Source organism: Ptychodera flava, chromosome 2 (assembly GCF_041260155.1).
Source record: "Ptychodera flava strain L36383 chromosome 2, AS_Pfla_20210202, whole genome shotgun sequence".
NCBI lineage: Eukaryota > Metazoa > Hemichordata > Enteropneusta > Ptychoderidae > Ptychodera > Ptychodera flava.
Window position 1 is genome coordinate 50830020 of NC_091929.1, and position 20765 is coordinate 50850784.

Here is a 20765-nt window from a genome sequence, read left to right on the forward strand (position 1 = left end):
TGAACTTGACCACACTAATACATGTGTGACCATTGGAGACACTGTCTGACCACACAGACAGTGTACTAATGCATTTGTATTGGAGATGAACTTGACCACACTAATACATGTGTGACCATTGGAGACACTGACCACACAGACAGTGTACATATGTATCTGTACTTGATGTCTACCTGACCACACCAATACATGGGTGACCATTGGAGACACTGACCACACAGACAGTGTACTAATGTATTTGTATTGGAGATGAACTTGACCACACTAATACATGTGTGACCATTGGAGACACTGTCTGACCACACAGACAGTGTACTTATGTATCTGTACTTGATGTCTACCTGACCACACCAATACATGGGTGACCATTGGAGTCACTGACCACACAGACAGTGTACTAATGTATTTGTATTGGAAATGAACTTGACCACACTAATACATGTGTGACCATTGGAGACACTGACCACACAGACAGTGTACATAATCTGTATGTGATGTGTACCTGACTACACTAATACATGTGTGACCATTGGAGACACTGACCACACAGACAGTGTACATAATCTGTATGTGATGTCTACCTGACTACACTAATACATGGGTGACCATTGCAGACACTGACCACACAGACAGTGTACTAATGCATTCGTATTGGAGATGAACTTGACCACACTAATACATATGTGACCATTGGAGACACTGACCACACAGACAGTGTACATATGTATCTGTCTGTGATGTCTACCTGACCACACTAATACATGGGTGACCATTGGAGACACTGACCACACAGACACTAGTGTACTAATGTATTTGTATTGGAGATGAAGTTGACCACACTAATACATGTGTGACCATTGGAGACACTGACCACACAGACAGTGTACATAATCTGTATGTGATGTCTACCTGACTACACTAATACATGTGTGACCATTGGAGACACTGACCACACAGACAGTGTACATAATCTGTATGTGATGTCTACCTGACCACACTAATACATGGGTGACCATTGGAGACACTGACCACACAGACAGTGTACTTATGTATCTGTTTTTGATGTCTACCTGACCATACCAATACATGGGTGACCATTGAGACACTGTCTGACCACACAGACAGTGTATTTATGCATTTGTATTGGAGATCAACTTGACCACACTAATACATGGGTGACCATTGGAGACACTGTCTGACCACACAGACAGTGTACTTATGTATCTGTACTTGATGTCTACCTGACCACACCAATACATGGGTGACCATTGGAGACACTGTCTGACCACACAGACAGTGTACTAATGCATTTGTATTGGAGATGAACTTGACCACACTAATACATGTGTGACCATTGGAGACACTGTCTGACTACACAGACAGTGTACGTATGTATCTGTACTTGATGTCTACCTGACCACACTAATACATGGGTGACCATTGGAGACACTGACCACACACACAGTGTACATATGTATCTGTATTGTAGTCTACCTGACCACACTAATACATGTGTGACCATTGGAGACACTATCTGACCACACAGACAGTGTACTTATGTATCTGTACTTGATGTCTACCTGACCACACTAATACATGGGTGACCATTGGAGACACTGTCTGACCACACAGACAGTGTACTTATGTATTGTTTTTGATGTCTACCTGACCACACTTACATGTGTGACCATTGGAGACACTGTCTGACCACACAGACAGTGTACTAATGCATTTGTATTGGAGATGAACTTGACCACACTAATACATGGGTGACCATTGGAGACACTGACCACACAGACACTAGTGTACTAATGTATTTGTATTGGAGATGAAGTTGACCACACTAATACATGTGTGACCATTGGAGACACTGACCACACAGACAGTGTACATAATCTGTATGTGATGTCTACCTGACTACACTAATACATGTGTGACCATTGGAGACACTGACCACACAGACAGTGTACATAATCTGTATGTGATGTCTACCTGACTACACTAATACATGGGTGACCATTGCAGACACTGACCACACAGACAGTGTACTTATGTATCTGTTTTTGATGTCTACCTGACCATACCAATACATGGGTGACCATTGGAGACACTGTCTGACCACACAGACAGTGTACTTATGTATCTGTACTTGAGATCAACCTTGACCACACTAATACATGGGTGACCATTTGAGACACTATCTGACCACACAGACAGTGTACTTATGTATCTGTACTTGATGTCTACCTGACCACACCAATACATGGGTGACCATTGGAGACACTGTCTGACCACACAGACAGTGTACTAATGCATTTGTATTGGAGATGAACTTGACCACACTAATACATGTGTGACCATTGGAGACACTGTCTGACTACACAGACAGTGTACTTATGTATCTGTACTTGATGTCTACCTGACCACACTAATACATGGGTGACCATTGGAGACACTGACCACACACACAGTGTACATATGTATCTGTATTTGTAGTCTACCTGACCACACTAATACATGTGTGACCATTGGAGACACTATCTGACCACACAGACAGTGTACTTATGTATCTGTACTTGATGTCTACCTGACCACACCAATACATGGGTGACCATTGGAGACACTAACCACACAGTATTGGAAATGAACTTGACCACACTAATACATGTGTGACCATTGGAGACACTGTCTGACCACACAGACAGTGTACTAATGCATTTGTATTGGAGATGAACTTGACCACACTAATACATGTGTGACCATTGGAGACACTGACCACACAGACAGTGTACATAATCTGTATGTGATGTCTACCTGACTACACTAATACATGGGTGACCATTGCAGACACTGACCACACAGACAGTGTACTTATGTATCTGTTTTTGATGTCTACCTGACCATACCAATACATGGGTGACCATTGGAGACACTGTCTGACCACACAGACAGTGTACTTATGCATTTGTATTGGAGATCAACTTGACCACACTAATACATGTGTGACCATTGGAGACACTCTCTGACCACACAGACAGTGTACTTATGTATCTGTACTTGATGTCTACCTGACCACACCAATACATGGGTGACCATTGGAGACACTAACCACACAGTATTGGAAATGAACTTGACCACACTAATACATGTGTGACCATTGGAGACACTGACCACACAGACAGTGTACTAATGCAGTGTACTAATGCATTTGAATGGAGATGAACTTGACCACACTAATACATGTGTGACCATTGGAGACACTGACCACACAGACAGTGTACATATGTATCTGTCTGTGATGTCTACCTGACCACACTAATACATGGGTGACCATTGGAGACACTGACCACACAGACACTAGTGTACTAATGTATTTGTATTGGAGATGAACTTGACCACACTAATACATGTGTGACCATTGGAGACACTGACCACACAGACAGTGTACATAATCTGTATGTGAGGTCTACCTTACTACACTAATACATGGGTGACCATTGCAGACACTGACCACACAGACAGTGTACTTATGTATCTGTTTTTGATGTCTACCTGACCATACCAATACATGGGTGACCATTGAGACACTGTCTGACCACACAGACAGTGTATTTATGCATTTGTATGGGAGATCAACTTGACCACACTAATACATGGGTGACCATTTGAGACACTATCTGACCACACAGACAGTGTACTTATGTATCTGTACTTTGATGTCTACCTGACCACACCAATACATGGGTGACCATTGGAGACACTGTCTGACCACACACACAATGTACTAATGCATTTGTATTGGAGATGAACTTGACCACATTAACACCTGTGTGACCATTGGAGACACTGTCTGACTACACAGACAGTGTACGTATGTATCTGTACTTGATGTCTACCTGACCACACTAATACATGGGTGACCATTGGAGACACTGACCACACACACAGTGTACATATGTATCTGTATTTGTAGTCTACCTGACCACACTAATACATGGGTGACCATTGGAGACACTGGCCACACAGACACTAGTGTACTAATGTATTTGTATTGGAGATGACCTTGACCACACTAATACATAAGTGACCATATGAGACACTGTACTCATGTGTTTGTAATTACCTGATTACACGGGCAGTGTCTTGATGTGTTTGTAATTGATGTCGAATTGACCACATTAATACCTGTGTGACCATTGGATACACTGTCTGACTACACAGACAAAGTAAATGTGTCTGTTTTGCCGATATATTGACTACACCAATACACGTCCACGAACAGTGTCCTTGAGTATCCACTCTGATAGCCTTGACAAGTGACACACGCCTATGCTTACCATGTACATGTCGTTGATTTTTCATAGTAACGTAGTGTGTGGGGTGATCGGGAGGCACGCATACATCAGACGATTAACATCAATGTTAGGCACATGTCTGTAAAATGCCCTGCATGAATTACGTATAAGGATCGATGATGTGCATTGTAAAGTACATGCGGTATACGATGACCTACAGTGGACGAAACGATACATGGTCGCCAGCAAACGTCAGGTACGGCACGAGTACGTCAACCCCTGTACATGCGCCAGCACACGGATATAGGTGCGCAAGTTGATGTACCTGGGAGGGCGATTGCAAAGTACGTATATTGTGCAATAACAACCGGGAGGGGGCGCTAGGATGACACGTGACATGTGCGTTATTTTATCGGGAGACTCGCACAGATTTCGTGACGTTAACATGAGACCACTACCCGCGCTGACCATTAACGTTTATATAAGGGCAAGGGCGAGAGGAAAGTAAAAATTTAAAGGACGAGGCTTGCCGAGCCCGTAAATGTTGGCTTTCCTCGAGCCCGCGCCCATAAAATAAACGTTAATGGTCAGCGCGGAGTCTGTTTTTTTTCCAATAAATTATCAACGAGCCCCCTAAAACTGTCAAAATGTACGAAAATTTCCCGTGCGAACGACAACGGAGGAACTTGTCAGTGAGTAGTGCGCGCTGCAAAAATTTTGCAGATTTTTTGAAGAAAGTGTCTAAACTTGGCCCACAAGTGCTCCTTTTTATTTTGTGATTGATTTAATCTTTGTACAAATCACAATTTTCGTTTTTGGGTGTAATAACTATGTTTACGATATTATTCATATTCACGGACATGTAAACCAACCATTACTGTGTATTTGTGAGCAGTCACATGGTTCAGCTTTACCAATTAAAATGCGATGGACAGGGCACGGTAATACCACTTAGCCCGCACATTATTTGGAGAGTGTGATAGTTGCATCTAGATGTAAATCCAATCGTATTATATCAGACTATATCTATACATCACTCAAAAGTAGGGTTTAGAAAAAGATGTTTCTCACATTCCTGGCCACTGGGAGTGCGGGATCGACGGTGTGGGAAAAAATCGATCCCACACTCTCAGAAATCGTCCCACACTCTGTATACATGCGCATACACTAAAGCGGTATATATTACAAGAGCTCTAATTGGATAATAAAGGGCCTTTCGCTTTACATGTAAAATATTATCCAATGGCGCGATGAGTAGCATACGGACCGGAACTACAAAGTGAGCAGGTCCCAGTGCAGTGGCAGACGACAGCGATGTCACGATTTTGAATGATGTTGTACGTTGTTGGTGACAAATTCACAAAAGACGGTCGAATTTTCCAAATCACTAGGGAACATAGACCACTTGGAACATATCGCCAGTTCTTTTTGATGGATATCTCGACCGGAGCCGAAGTAGAAGTATCGGCAGTGAAACTCGCCACTGAGTTCGTGCAAGAGGCTTCACCTGCTGTACCAGTTGCTGTACCGTCGTCGACTCCGAGCTCTAGATTTGCTGCATTGTCCTCAAATGACATTGACCAATTCGTAGTGGATCAGCAGAACAGTGAAACAGTACGGAAGACTAAATATCATGTAACACTATTCAAACAGTACTTGCAAGAAGTAGACGAACATCGCGAAATTGCCGATATTCCGCCCCATGAGCTCGACCCGCTAGTCGGAAATTTCCTATGTGTTGTTCGTAAGGAGGATGGAACGGAGTACGAACCGTCTTACCTACGAGGGATGTTATCTAGTTTAGAAAGACATCTACGTTTAGCCAAGTATGAAGCATCGTTGGTGACAAGTTTGGATTTTTTTTCTACTCGAGAAAAACTGAAAGCAAAACAGAAAAACCTAAGGAAACACGGTAAGGAAACCTACCACATAAAGCCGATACTCTCACTGACGACGATGTAAATAAGTTGTATGCGGACAGACAACTAGGCGCCCACACGCCCCAATCAGTCATTAATACACTCTGGTTGAACAATATGTTGCACTTTGGAATGAGGCCAAAGTAATTAAATTCTTCGTTTTGCGTCCACTCAAAATGGGAAAAGGTACGCGTCTAAGCGGCTGAAAAACACACACAAGAAAATTAACACAATGTAATTTGATTGCAGCAAATAAAAATTGTAACAACATTTTAGTTCGGAAAAGCTAAGCGGTAATGTCCTAAACTTTCCTATTCAAATACACTGTGTGTGTTTTTCATGAAAACCTTAAAAACCTAGGCGGGTGGGGACGCAAACAAAGAATTTAATTACTTTGGCCTGAGGGCAGTGAAAGAACATAGATCTCTTTGTTGGGGAGATGTTAAACTTAAACGAGATGCTGATGGCAGAGAGTTTATTGAAATGACAAACGAACACCAGACGAAGACTAGAACTGGCGAAAATGTGAGCGATGTTAGACCTGTAAAGCCACAGATGTATTCATACCCCGATGACAAAATAGGTGCCCAGTTGCTCTGTATAAATTCTACGCATCGTTGCGACCAAAGAACTTCATGGGTCCGGAAACTCCGTTCTACTTAGCTATTAAAAATACACCGCAACCGTCTGATGCCGTTTGGTTCAAGCGTCAGGCGATGGGTCCGAACACAATCGCCCAAATAATGAAGAATATGGCTGGGAAAAGCGGAATACCTTGTCGTGGGAAACGACTCACCAATACAAGTGCCAGGAAATACTTGCTACAGAAACTGAATGACAACAACGTGCCAGCAACACACACAATGCAGAAAAGCGCGCATAAAAATGTGCAGTCAGTTAATAACTATTGCAAATTGTCCGATAAACAGCAGTACGCTATGTCCCATATCTTGACTGACACATCCCATCAACAACTTCAGAGCAGCGCTCTTCATCACAGAGCATCAACGTCATCCACAACATCGTACATGACTCTTCAACAGTCTCAGGCATCTACCATAAGCACACCGAAGTCCTCAAAAACTCACAGTGTCGGATCCACATCGATATTCGAGAATTGCACTATAGCTGGTGGTACATTCAATGTTACCTGTAATATTCGTGAACCTCCGTGCAAGCGAAAATATGTGATTTATTCTGACACAGAAAGTGAAAATAGTCAGTAGGCACGGATATAGGTCTACAGTAGCCTAAACTGTGTCTATGCCGGTGTTTCTGTGCGTTGATATTTATCGTTATTTATTGTAACTCAAGTTAAAGTTGAAATAACATCTTTTTGCATGTTATCGATTAAATAAATTGTGTTATGGTATTTATATGCGTTGTTTATTTGTAGCGTGTGACCTGAGAGAAATTAGGGACTACATTTGGTGACGCGGAATAATACATGGCAACGAAGTAGGATAGTCACTGATACAGTTAAAATGATCGTTCAATTTTTCAACTTCCAGTGTGAATTTAACGCATTTTGTGGTCATGTGAGAAATAGAATCTCACACACCAAGGACCTGGGATCAGATTTCTCACACTCGTTGGGGATATTTTGTCTCACACTCGCCTGCGGCTCGTGTGAGAAAAAATATCCCCAACTCGTGTGAGAAATCTGATCCCTGGGGAGTGTGAGATTCTATTATTCACTTTGTGTTACTTATTTTGCGTCAGAGGGATCGCTTGTATCTCTTATTGAAATTAAGAAGACAGGTTTATGCAATTTAAAGTGACAATGATCGGTGTCGGAAATTTCAATGCAGGACGTGTAATCTAGACGACTATATAATATAAAGGAGATTATTGTAAAGCGACGCACACGATGTTTTTTACATACCGAGAAAATCACTGGTGGTAAATAATTTTGGTCTGTTTGTTGTTAATTAAGCGTACATTTTCTAAGCGAAAGAGTAATTGATGATGACGAAGGTGCGAATATACGTATAAAGCCAGTCGACGCAGAAGTACTGTTGATTATGTATATGTGATTTGTACCGCCAAATTTCACATCTTGAAATACTAATAATGGATGACTCTAGTCATTTCCCGATGACATGATTTTTTTTTAAATTATAACACAAGTTGTCATAAATAATGGCAATTTGAACGCCTCCATTAAAGTTTCAAAAATCTTAGAAACTATTCAAAATTTGAAGAAGAATAAAGCACAATTATAGAATTTTTATACATCAACACAAGATTTACTGTTACCAATTCTAAATAAGTTTTTCAATAGAATGCATGTTAGTGAATTTTTTTCTTTTAAGCTGGGGAAAGGGCTTTACTTTGCCACTTTACAAGAGAGGAGATATAGAGAATCCAGATAATTGTAGAGGTACTAAGTTGTTCAGTTTTCTAACTTGGGTATTTTAAAAAGGAGGACAACAAATAACATCCCAGTAGAACAATATTGTTCACGTGTCGTATTTTATTTTGATCCGTTATATTCCTCGCTATTCTAACAAAAGCGAACTTATTCTATCACATCATGTCACACTTTACCCAACTATATCATATCCTTTCCTATCTGCTTTGTTCGATTTTATTTACGATTAATTCCTAAATTTGCATATTTGCATTTACTTCCAGTAACCCTAAACAGCGTCGACGAGACATTACTATTTCAATTCTGACAGGCAACAAAAATGAATCTTTCTTGAGCGGTAGATACTTTATAACTGTCATGTAAATTATTTTAATTGCGTTTTCGAATCTCAACAAAGTACGAATTGTCAAATACCCTGTCAACATCTTAGTGATGATCCCGTTAAGCGTCCAATTATCAAGTTAATGCTGTTACCGAAAATTGCTTAACCACTTAAAATTGAAAAAAACTTACCTGAACATTACACCAATTCTGTATTTGATTAAAATTCAAGTTACAAACTCTAAACACAGATATCTCTGTTTGTTATTTATATGGGTATTTTGTATGATAACATTTGCCGGCAGGGGGCAATTGGCAATAGAAAAAAAACTGTTGTAAACAGAACAAAAAATAGTAGTAGTTCCAAATATCCCTTTCAATGCAGGAGAATATATGAAGCCCTACATCGTGTTTTCTAAAAATGACAGTGAAGCCTTCGCGTAATGTATACTTAATAAGCAAATGAAAGACTTAGCACGACATGGTGTATTTTTTAGCAATGGTCATGACCACTCGAACAACTTATTACTATGACAACTGCTCCGAAAGAAATATTCATCTTCGTAGTAAATTTCGATGGTCTTCACAATGTTTGGTTTGAATGTCGTTATCATGTGACAAGAGTATTTCTGCAGATATTATACCTTCCTCAGTACAGTAGCTCATATAAACCTGTCATCATGCGTCCGGCATTCTTATCAAACAAACATCGGCGCCTTTTCAATTCCCATTATTTCATCTTACCCGATACAATAAAATATGACATGCAAATCCAACTCAGATTTTGACATTCCATTTTATTGTAATTTCTGTTAATTACCCAAGCTCTTGTTTCTTTAATAGTTACAATAAAGCGTATGGGAATTGATACACAAGAATGATCGAAAGTTTAAAAATACTGCATTAGAGTACCAATTCCTGTGTAAAATCAACAGAACAGCATGATGCAAATTTTCCAACATCAAAAATTTTAATTTATTTTAGGAACCTTAACAGAATGAACTGAGCTTAGTAGAGGACATAGGATGCTATAGTATTAAAATAAAAATATATGTTATATCCACTAAAATGTCAATTTAACCACACCTAAGTCCTACCATTTGAACTTTTGCCTTCTTGAATATAAAGGTTATGTACACGTTTTATCCAGAAGAAATATAAGTATTAGTGAACTAATAAGGTAAGGTACGGAAGCTATATTAGACTCGACTCAGAAATTCTCATTACTTTCGCTTATGTTATGCATCGCCGTCGGAAACCGTCAGAAAACAAATTTCGATGTACCACTAATTTTGTGTTCCATTTCCTCTATATACTTAAACTGAACGTATATGAAGTCTTTTGCCCATGAGATCTAGAACTGTAGTGTGCCACGGGAACATCTGTATACTTTGGTTAATTTATCTATCTATCGAAACTATCTATCTATCTATCTATCTATCTATCTATCTATCTATCTATCTATCTATCTATATATCAATCTATGCGTATAGTAATATATGGTATATTGTGCACTGCAATAGTAATAATAGACGATTAGTTTATTTTCCAAATAGAGTGACAGTGTTAATTAAATTAAAAACTCTATGTGTGAAAAAATTGAGGAACATCTTTTCTTTCCTACAACTATTAGTAACGAGTCGATCACGTTTATGTTCGATGTCTGCTGGCTATATTTTTGGTTTGAAAAGTCTTTCAATATCCAACGTTCAACCTTCACGTTCTACCAAAGATGTTGACATATCATTATTGACATGAGAACATGGCGGGGGAGAAGGGGAAGCCATATCGATGACTGCAGGTACCATTGCGCCCTCAACGACAATGTTGTCATGCTGTCGAGATTGTTGGCTTGTAGTAGACCTGGACTGCATTTTTGCAGGTGGCTACGGGTATGCCAATTGTTGTGCTTGCAGCTGTTGCAACTGCTGTGGGCGCGCTTGCTGTAATTGGTCTTCTTCGCTCAGTCCTCTTTGTTTTGTCTGCATTCGATGCAACCCTTGTTGTGTTTGGTGAAGCAGTGGTTGAGTTTGGTGTATTTGCGCTGGTCGTTGCTGCAACCCCTGATGATGTTGTTGTTGGAATGTCTTGGGCTGTTGTGATGTCATTCCTTGCTGCAAGTGCAGCAATTATTGCTGACGCGGCACTATATGTTGTTGTTGTGTTGTTATTGCAAACAGATTGCACATTGCGGTGGCTGGTGATGTCGATTCTTCGGCGGCTGTGGATATTGCAGACTTGACCGACTTGAACAAACGCAACGCTGTGCCAATCTATGAGGACCTGTTTCAAGTGGAGAAGACATTACTTTGCATGCTTATTTCTTTTATAGCGTTTACCTTCTTTTGAAATCATTAATCCATCTCTGGAAGAATTCTCTTTGACATATGAATCCTACAGAGACAAATTGGCACTGGCTTGATCAGAATATTCAAAGAGATAGTAATATTCATATAAAAATCATATAATATGAATTTTTGTGTATAAATCGTTGTGGTATTTCATTAGGGTTGAGCTTCCTTTCCTGCACCGCTATACTTATAAACTATCTAACGTGTATTTATTATATTTGTTGTAGCAGTCTTCAGCTTTTCACATACGTTCTGTGGATGTAATTACTACGATTAAATACCACAACAATTTGGTTGATTATATTCACACTGAATATTTATGATATCAATGATAATATTTCTTTGACTTCAAGCCTACTGGACTTGTGAAACGGATGTTGTAAATACCATCGTTTTATATATTAAGAATAGCAAGATATAGATGGTCGATGCCGAATAGAGTGTCTTACATGTTTCCTGATGTTCATCCACAAAGTCGGGCGACGATGCATGTAGATTACTACTGATGGTTGCGTCCTCACTTGATACTTCATGTACCATAGCAACACCCGACCCCTGGATGGGATCATTGTGAGATTCCTGGAAAATTGACATTGAAAACATCGACAATTATAATAAGTCTAATCCACATTCATGTACTGCTGATATCAATTCAGTGGGACATGTAGCAACATGATATTCCAATCAACAGCAACCCTTATTACACCTCAATCTTGTGGTTAATTTGTCATTATTTTAAAATAATAAATTTTTGCTATAACCCAAACGGGATTCGAGCCCCCACACACTCGCGGCAACATCGCCTAGCTGCTAGGCCTCACACAAAACCAGTCAGCTACCGTTTCCAACCCAAAAGAGTTGGTCACAGCAACCGACTTAGATGTTACAATCCTGTGCGCGACCGAGCAACACAGTGTGCATGGAGCAGACGACACACAGACACAGTACAAACACACATATAGTAATCGGAAAAGCACGAAGCTTTTTACTGAGATATCAGACAGACTCGGGTACAAGTAAATATGAGATCACTGCTATAGAATCACGCAGACTTGTGTGTCCCAAGCAGACAGTGTGTCTGGGGGATATTGAAATAAACAAGACTTGAACATGGAATGTGCATTGTAATGTTACATTGAACACAGAGTGCCAATAGTAAACTCTCATTTCAGCACAAGATAGAGCTGGCTTTGCATTTGTACAATCAAAATGTCTGACTGCATCAAGTGAGTTTAATCAACAGTAAAGTGGCCGCCGGTGTTACTTACGATGTGTGATTGGTCACAACAGACGGCTCTGCAACAGAAAGCTGACGAGATAATAGCAATAACAGCTTCTCCGAAGGCCACTGTCCATAAAACAGCATCCACCACTAACTGAGTTTGCTAAACAAGATAAACAGACATTATTGCGATACTTTTCATTATTTTCTCTCCTGTAACAGCCTAGATAGGCAGCACGCTTAACATAGACCGGGGCATTACGCAAGTGCTTACACAAGATGTTGATTAAGTTGATGTAACGCGGCATAGGATTGCACTAACATTTATTTTCTTTCATCCTACTTGTAGCTGTAAAAGGAACGAAAGTGACCCTGCGCTTGCAATATAATTCCACATTTCTTATAGGTATCCTTAAAAAATCGTAGAAGAGTTGCGATAAAAAGTTAGAGAGATGATACAGATTAGAGACTAAGATGACGTTACAAAATGTCATCTTTGTGGTATGTCATTTATGTAACTTTTTTGCTGTTTCATATGGTCACTTATGTTGTAAATTTGTTGTATGTGCTGAGGCGTATTCTAGATTGACAAGACTCTGTAAGTTACATTTATATAGAGGATAAAACAATATAGACTGTTTGCTAACATTAATTTGTGTTGGAAAGTCACATTTTCCCTTAGGAAAACTTCCCGTTCCTTTTGTCAAATCCTTGTTAATCACAAGCAGTAAGCCTTAAAAACTTATATGATCATATCTCCCGCGATGTATCGCCAGAGCACAAGATGACAACAGCATACATGAAAATAGAGAAGCTGACACTACCGAGAGAACCATGGAAGCTACCAGCTAAACAGTCAAAAATCACAAGAAAATAACAACCAGAGTCATTTGTCATTTCGAAAGAGTCACATGGGTCACAAAGACACACGAACCTCACAACACTGATCATCATGATTACTGCAGTGCATGAGTTACATATACTTGATAAATAAGCTAAATAGCTATTCACAATCCATTTGACACCAGGGATGAAAAATATCTTTATGATTTGTCTCATCTATTCGAATCAACATTTTAAAGTACAAATATGTGATGACGTATCTTCTATACTGACTGTCTTTTAATTTATCCCTCGAGTATCAGCATTATATCAAAGGCATGTTACTTTTTGCCTATTTGTCATTTCTGCAGGTCAGAGAGAATTGTTTTAAAAAGGTAACTTATCAAAACATACTCTGATAGATCATTTTCTCAAATCAAAAAATCAAATTTCATCACCTAAATGTTTTGCAAAGCTTGTACGAATTTTGTCTGGAATAACTACCGTGTGACCAAACTGTCCCTCTTATGGCGTATTGATGAACTAATTTATATCACCATTGACCATGCAATAAATGATGATATGTAAGTCTCTTTTCTAAAACTTTTGCTCTTATATCATTATTCCTGAAGTTAACTCACCGTTGCATTAGTCCTTTTGGATGAAGATGTTATTCCAATAACGCCACTGATCATATACTAGAAATGATAAGGTACGGTTAAAGAGGACCATTATGTAAGGAAGTCATTTGTACAGGGCACCTTTGTGTATTTAACAATTGTACTTTGAATATCAAATATTACCGGTTTGAGTGGTGGTCAAGCAATTTCAGATCCCGCGGTGGTCTTACAAAACTATGTTACATTTGAGCTAATGGATATGTTTATATAATTTGGTAATGGGCAAAAAATGTGGTGCATTGAACACACAATATGTCTTTAACTTAAGAAATAACTAAAGCTCGTATCATTTATGTTGTCTTTGCAATGCTTAGCACGTAAAACTGTGTACCTGTTATCAAGCTGTTACTTACGAAAGAACCACACCATATTCCAAGGCCAATGTAATACAAAGGACACTCAATAATTATTGCTGTTATTCCCAAACCTATGGCGAGAAGGCCGAGGCCAATCTGACACATGCTCAACCCAGCAATAGTACGTTGATGGAAACCCGGTCTTGTCTCATTTTCGGATGTCGTCCATAGCTGTGATGCGTACATCTGCGGCACTTGAACGTGACCTTGCCTTTGTTGTAGATGTTGATGCTGCATTCTAAAGTGAAATAGGGCAAAATTTCAATCGAAGATATAAAACATAACTACTTTTGTTTTGTTTTGTTTATGTTTTCCTCAAAAGTAATTCAATCAAGCTGTTATCATGATGCAGTGTTATACATCTTGAGAATTTGAAAGTGACTAAAACAGTAAAAGTACTTGATTGAAAACGATATTACCGCTTGGGTTTAAATTAGTTGATTAATGGCAAATATTTTCAATTTTGTTGCATCGTAACTTACTTCACCAACCAGGGCCTTTGTCTTCTGCTATGTGGACACTCTGGACTGAACAATGCAAGTTCAGATTTCAATAATACTTAATCAGCGTATATTGTAATGTTGCCGAGTTCTTAACATAACCCGATGAAAGTCCGTAGAACAGCTTAGACCCGACATATAAAGCATTCGAGTATGTCCGTCAATTATCATGTTCGTTTCATGTGACCCACGCCATGTTATGTGAATGAATGTCAAAATAGTGTTGACACACTGACATAATATACGTGCAAACAGTGACAACTTTGTATACTGGAACGGTTAAATGTGCACGTATCATAATCTCTGTCAAACAAATTCAAAATTACATACAATTGCAGCGATCATTTGAAAATATGAAATTCTAAAATTCACTGAAACATATTCATGCCTTTGTATCAACAAGCTGTCAATACTTTACTATATCACTGTAGCAAACCATATGTTATTGTCCTTCCATTATTTCGACGTTTTTCGATTACAGCCAAGCATTTGTCTTTCTCGATAACCTTTTCCTATTCACAAATGTTAACAATCTTTACGTTAGTATCCAATATAATTACTACTTCTTTTTTAACAGCGGAGCTAAAAAGTGATGGGAGGGTCTCCTTTGGCAATCTCATGCATACCAATTAACCCCCGACCCACCTGCTCATAATTACTGAAGTCTCCCTCAGTTGAGTTTGGTACAAGAAACATAGATTTTGATTGTTATTGGGAATTAAAATATACCATGAGCGTTAACACACTGAAATCTTGAAAATGTTTTGATAGTACAGCATGCCAGGAAATAAAGATTGTTCATGCTTCCATGTTGATTTATTCTCAGCAAAGTCAGCCACACGTCTGAATTAAATTCTGAGTGAATTGCAAACCATAAGACATGGGAACTTGGTACATGATTATGGAATGTGAAACATAAATTAGGCTTACCCCTTCAGCATGGCTGACTTTCTGATTAATTTTTTTTCCAAAGGATGTGCTCGATAAACAATAATTATTGCTCGTGAACTTTATATTTATTAGCCAAGATTTAGTTTCAAACTCCCAAGAATACTATAATATTAACACATAATCTACGTATTCTTACTTCACTTGATGATATAATGTTTTAATAAAATCTCTTTCACCCAGGCCCATAGAAAAACTTCAAATATATTATATGTAGACAAAGAGGAAATGTATAGGGGAAAGAGCATTCCTTAAGATACTTAAAAATACAACAATTATTGAATGTTTGGACTGGCCTAGGTATTCTAAGCTGGATTCGAATGCACAGTCAAAGGCAATGTGATGCAATGGTAAACTAAAGGCTTACATTCACTGGGTAAAGGGCTGAACGAATAGCGAAGAATCAAGCGACAACTGAACAAAAGAAGAGTGAGCTCTGTCTCCAAAAATCTCCAGATTTCCGGTAAAGGGCATGTTGGACATAGCCCAGACGCACACCGTTTGCGCTTCCACTGAAAGATTGGAGATTTTTTGAGACAGAGCTCATAATTAGCTGCAGTAGGACTCGGAGTAAGTCACCTGGACCCCTGTCCGTTTCGCGATTCGACCCCAATATTTCACACTCTCTTGTTGTGCTCACCTCTACCTTGTCATATCTTTCTTGTTTCATGACGTTTTAGGGATGGACCATTAGACCTTGGGAGGGGGTGGTCACAATGAAATTGTGAAATTTTTTTACTATTGTAAATTTCTGAAATTTTTTTTTTTCCAATTGAGATTAGCTGTGCAATTTTTTTTTTCAGAGTAAATTTTCAGATTTATAATTTTTTTTAGTTCGTCGCTGTCTGAAGATAAAGAGGGCAAAGATGTGGTGCCAAGCACCACAAGCGGCCACGCAAGCGGTCACGGGGGGGGGGGGGGTCTGGAGAGGGGTGTCCCCCTGCTGCTGTTGGAGCTTTTGAAAAATAGAGATAAAAATGGTGTTATTTGGTGGCACTTTGGGAGCATTTTTTTCGGATTACACATCTTCCTCTGAAACATGGTCTTCTTGCTCCTCAGTAGCTTCCTATAGTTTTGAAAATTGACTATTTGGGTTTCCTGGCTTCCCTTTCTACTGCGTGGTGAAATGCCTACATTCACCCCGCCAAACATCATGCATATCTCATGATTTACAATTGATTTTGACAAGCTGAGAAGCTAAAATAAGCTAAATAATATAGTTAAATTTGCATATTTGTGTTTTTAGAGCAATTGTTGCCCTTTTTTGATCAAAACATCTATTTCTCTGTAGCAGCATGTCTAAATTGATTGGATGTGTATAGATGTGTTGAAATTTCAATATTTGTCTTTTTAGGGCAATTTATGCCATTCATGGTCAAAAAATCTGTATTCTCTGAAAGGGCTTGTCCAATTTCTTTGAAATTTGCTACACAAAAACGATTATTCATGCAGATTTATTCAGTATTTGCTATCGAGAAACTTTCAAAGTTCAACCCTTTTGTGTGTTTTTGTGTTGGGATTTGTTGGATAGATGGCATTCTACGTAGTGTATTGTTGAATGTTAAAACATGTGTTGCTGTTGTTTTTTGAGGCTGTTTTTTGAGAAAAAAGAATTGAAAATGCCTTTTTAAAAGCAAAATAATACATAATGACTTGATATGTTGTTTTATCATTATTGACGTGTTTCTACTTGTTAACCCATTCTTGCATTCATCATTGCAATAAAATGCTGTGAAAAAAATGAAACTGATGTGGCCTGCATCTGTTTACCTTGATCCTAAAAGGCAAATACAACTTTCTGTCTTGACAACCATACCATAGTTTCAATGTTTTACCTAGTGTACCTGCTTGGTTTGTACGCAAGAAACAAGTAGAAAACAGGTTCTATAATTTCATAATTTTCAAGTGATCAGAATACAAAAGTCCTGAAAAGATAAGATAATCACAACTTCCAGTATAAGGGATACAGTCACTCTAAATGTATAAATTAAAATTAAAAATGTGCCGGGAGGATGTACTAAAAAATACAGACAGTTGCTTTCTGTCGGTAAAATCTAAAAAAAATTCAAAATTTTAAAGACTTTTGCAGATTTTTTTTTACGCCTTTGTCTTCTTATTTTTTTTTTTATTTTGCAAACTAGTTTGAAGATTTTTTTTTCCTAACTTTCAGCTCTGAAATTTTTTTTTTCTGTTTTTGACCACCCCCCTCCCAAGATCTAATGGTCCGTCCCTTAGTATATCATGTATCTTTCCTGGGAAGATTGGCTTCTAAACAAACAATTTAGCTGTTTCGATACACAAAATGCGGAGACACTTTTACGACCAAGCGCAGCGCGCAGACTGTTCATAGTTTTTGGCGACTTTGATGGACCCGGCCTAGCCCTACGTACAATGCTGTGTGTTCCCAGAGTTATATGGGGAGGCCGTATAAGGCCGGGAACACACAGGGCTAGGACACCGGCCGGTAACCAGAGAGGTCTGCCAGTTGCGAGCTCGGCCAGTGCCCGCGCCGACCAACTCGGCCAGTGGGAGAGGTCTACCACTTACATTTATATGATTGCGTACATTTTCTCTTCACAGTCAACAGATGCTTTTATACGCATGCCAATTTTAGTTTTTTTATGTTATTTTGTTGAACATTCAGTAAACAACGAGAACGTCTGACGTTCCACTCTGAAAAACACATTGGTCGACCTCACCCTTTCCGCAGATCGCGGGTAGGGAGTACGATCGAGAGGTATAAATTGGCAGTTACAATGACTTAATCGTTGATCGTTGAATGAATAACGTTTATGCTATGGTTTGACGGTAGTAAATCGTAGGTTCAAAGGTATTTTATTAGTAATGGAAAGCAAAATACGATGTACCACATTGCGGCCGATGTGATCATCGTGTAGTTAGCGTTGAAGCGAGATAACCTCCATGGCGGAAGGAAGTTTGCAAACATCGCGCTCATGAATGACATTGACATTGCTTAGCGAGACCTAGAAAATAGAAGAATACTGTAGTCTCATCATATAACCATACTCCTACTGGCCCAGCTCGCAACTGACTGACCTCTTTTTATTCGGCCCGGCCTGGCCCTGCATCAGAATTACACGGCGGCCGTGGTATGCAAAACCGCGGCCGCTGTGTAATGAACCACACGTAACTGTGCCCTGAACACCGTGCTGTGTGTTCCCGGCGTTATACGGCGTCCCACCGCACACAATGTATCTGTCAAGCCATTCGGGTGCGTTCCCGACGTTACAAGGTTCCACTAAAGTCTTTCAAAGTGCTATGAGGATCGAAAAATCTGAGGACGTACTTTCGAGATGATAATGATACAAGTTTCATTCATACCGAAGGGGTCGAACGGTCAGGGGTCGAGCGTGGGTACGGGTCGAGTGACTCGTAGAAGCCACTGCAGCTCACAAGTTACCCGCGACAAAAATCGGGAAAGGGTTATTAGCTTCATAACAGCCGAACAGTGTCTTATAGGAATACAAAGCAGTGGGCACTTACCACTATCTTTCTTTAACTTGAACAAAAACCGGGAACGTAGTTAGTGTTCGGTACATGTGCTGTACCACGACCCTCCACGACCGTGGCTGTACAGTCGGTCTCGCTGGCTGAAGTTGTTCGCACTAGTTACGCACACACGGCAGACATAACCATCCGAGTTCAGAATATAGTGCGTGCCGTGTTGCGCTTAATTGACACGTTAAAGGTTGCTAGTTTGGTGTAATTGTTTGACATTTAGCAAGTACTATACTTTTAAACAATTACTAAGAAGATAAAATTGATGAAACTTTGAAATTATGGTCCGCTACCTCCGCTACCCTTCGCTACCCAAAATCTCATTTGCATAAATGAATCGTGCCTCTTTTCCTGCAATAATTGGACGCATTTTGTGGTATCACATGGGTTGGCAAATATTCCAAATTATTGAGACCGGCCCCGGGAACTTTGCATACAATACTAAAAAGCTATCGATGTTAGTGTTTACACAAGGGGACGTAACCTTTATGTAATCTCTGAAAAATATCACATGAGCGATTGTTCCTCCACCGTTCTGGTACTAACATGTCAAAACGCACACCTTGCCATCTCCTAGTACAATATTTGCACTCGTTTCAGTGAAAAATATACAGTCAATTTACAGAACATGCTCTCAAAAATGAGAACTTGATCATGATAAACACTAAATAAATCGATAATGCTTCTTGAAACAAATCTACATTGTCTAGTTGGTAGTACGAAAAGAAATCATTACGAGAGTGCAGCAATATTCTTCCCGATCTGATTCGCAGAAAGTCCGAAGTGAAAGGTTCCAATCATGCATATGTACTTCACACTTACGCAAGCTTCAATTGTTATCTCATTCAACCGTCTCATCTTCCATTCAAACTCCCCTAAAACACTATATAGCATGGCAATACTCTTTGTTATCAAGAACCTAGCTCTCGCAAATACAGTAGCAACGTCTTTCTTTAATGTCTACGTTACAGGCGAAACTTTAAATGTTACACTATGCTATTAGAGTTACAAAGTCTACTGTGCATTTATCTATAGCTTGGACATCTTAAAAGTATACATATAATTTCAGTGGTGATGGATTTAAATGGGGTTTGCAAAGAAGGTGAGGGAGTGACGCATTCTGTCATCGGTAGGTCACCATATATTCACGATATAAAGGTACAGAATAAATGTTGATTACAACACAAGCTAAAATATTGGCGTAATTCTCTACAATGGTCATGGAAAGGTTTAGTACTTCATATGGAATCAATGGCTATCAATATTACACAGCAATACTCAGTAATGTGGCATATTAGTTCAAACCTACCTTTCAGGTGTGATACAAGGTCGGTCTACCTTCAAAGTACTGGTGCCTCTACAGAAAATACGACCGCGTCACAAGTTTTCAGCTTGTCATCTTATTATTTACCATGGCGACCTTATCTATGTGTTTGTTCCTACTTCTTTTCATTTGCC

General features: G+C 39.3%; 1 protein-coding gene and 2 long non-coding RNA genes across 3 annotated transcripts in view; all 3 read right to left on the bottom strand.

The window, feature by feature from the left end:
• LOC139148903 (uncharacterized) overlaps positions 1-20765 on the bottom strand; it is a 185112-nt gene that overhangs the window by 137280 nt on the left and 27067 nt on the right. The gene's annotated exons all lie outside the window — the stretch shown is intronic.
• On the bottom strand, positions 10256-12639 carry LOC139148893 (uncharacterized). The gene is made up of 3 exons (XR_011556032.1): positions 12529-12639; positions 11710-11839; positions 10256-11192 (listed from the first exon to the last, which is right to left on the bottom strand). It is a non-coding gene; the product is annotated as an uncharacterized lncRNA (long non-coding RNA).
• LOC139148898 (uncharacterized) lies at positions 13235-20673 on the bottom strand. The gene is made up of 4 exons (XR_011556033.1): positions 20617-20673; positions 14338-14578; positions 13946-14002; positions 13235-13330 (listed from the first exon to the last, which is right to left on the bottom strand). It is a non-coding gene; the product is annotated as an uncharacterized lncRNA (long non-coding RNA).